Genomic DNA, 1964 nt, shown 5'->3' on the forward strand with positions numbered 1-1964 from the left:
TAAAATGTTATATTTTTCCTTGTACATCATGAAATTAAATAAAAAAATACATATTATTATGACAAAAAGACAAGTTATTACTCTACCTGTGAGCCTATGCCCAGTAGGGCAAAAATCACCAGGCACTTCATGACACCCATTCTCCACGTCTGTCTTCTTCTTGTTTGAATTGTGCTGGTTCTTACACTTAATATATGTTACTTCTTTTCTTCAGCAGCTCTGCTGTCGGTGGTGGCTGAAATACCTGCATCTGCCCCCTCCCAATACCTGCACCTGCCCCCTCCCACTGGCAAACAACCAATCACCTACAGACAGGCACCTGCACCTTTAGGGCATGTGCAAGGTAATAGGTGTATAGAATGTTCTGGGCATAATAACACTTATGGAGGGGGCAGGAAAACATAATACTTATGGAGGTTGGGCAGGAAAACCCAAATCTGAATTGGAAACGAGTGTGACTGGTTTATCCAGCCCTGAAATCCTCAAACAAAACAACCAAGTAAACAAATAAACAAGTACAACATCATAAAAAAAGTAAATAATAATCAACTCTCACTGTTGTGAACAGTGAAAATGATTACAGTACAGCATTATAAGCTTGTTTAATTACAAATAATACAGACAAAATAGTTTAATAATAAAACTAACATTCCCCTTAAGCAAACATAAGTAGGCTACAGATGAATAGAAATTAAGTACATTTACTCAAGTACTGTACCAAGTTAAATTTTGAGGTACTTTTTCTTTGCTGGAGTATTTCCAGATTTCTGTACTTTTACTTCTACTCCACTACATCTCAGAGGCAAATATTGTACTTTTACTCCACTACAATTATTTGAAAAGTTTAGTTACTAGTTACTTTGCAGATTTTGATTATTATTACAAAACATTCATTAACCACTTCAGCCTTATATATTCCGGCCATTTGAAAATATGATCTACAAGCTCACAATGCGTTGCATTGTGAGCTTGTAGATCTGCTATTTTCAAAAGATTTTTATAAATTTTACTTTATACATTAGAAAACTTGTGAAATGGGGAATTCTGCATAATGGGTAGCCTACTTTCTACCTTTGGTTCTTTAAGTATTTGATACCAATACTTTTGCACTTTTACTCAAGTAAATTTAGAATTTCCTAACTTTTAATAGTAGCCTATTTATTTCCACCACTGAAGAACAATTCATATTATAAAGAATAAATAGGGAATAAAATAGGGAATAAAAGTATAGAACCCTTAACTGATGACGTCACACTGATAAGAACCAGTATGCGCGCGCAGGCCGGCACCAAAAGAAACCCATTCTGTCTCACTAGGACGCGCCTCACTAGCCAACACACAAGAGGAGGTTGAATGAACTGAAACCAACGCACCCCGAAACAATGTTTGGAATTGATTGCATGAAACAATCACCTGTGCGTCCAGTCTCAATGTTGGTAAACAAATAATTGGTCTATAAAAACTACAACTGGCCTCTGTCGCGCACTTGATGACGTAATGACGTTGATGACGTAGAACGCACAGGACCCCGGGGCGACGGGAAGCAGTGTTGCCATGTCCACTTATTATAAGCGACTGTGTGCTTGTTTTTTTGTGAAGTTGCTTGTAAATATTGGTAGTTGCGGGTTGCGTTTTTTTTTTTTTTTTTTCTCGAAGTGTAGTTGCTTATTTAGGCTTGTTTCCACATTTTTTAAAGTATTATTTAAACCAGTCGTTCTCAAATATTTTCATGAAAATGTTTTGTGCCACAGGGAGCATTTGTGTTGCTAGAATGTTTCAAAAAAATATATATACATTCCAAATATTCCACATTTATTTCAAGAGTTTTTGAAAACAGCCGATGCATATAATAGGTTTAAAGTTGCTTATAATGGCCTATAGTGGCCTAGTTGCTTCTTTTGGGCTTGTTTTCATAGGCCTGGCTGCTTGTTTCTCTCACGGACTCTGGCAACGCTGGACAGGAA

The sequence above is a fragment of the Gymnoscopelus braueri genome (assembly GCF_963280865.1).
Source record: "Gymnoscopelus braueri genome assembly, chromosome: 6".
In the NCBI taxonomy this organism is placed as follows: domain Eukaryota; kingdom Metazoa; phylum Chordata; class Actinopteri; order Myctophiformes; family Myctophidae; genus Gymnoscopelus; species Gymnoscopelus braueri.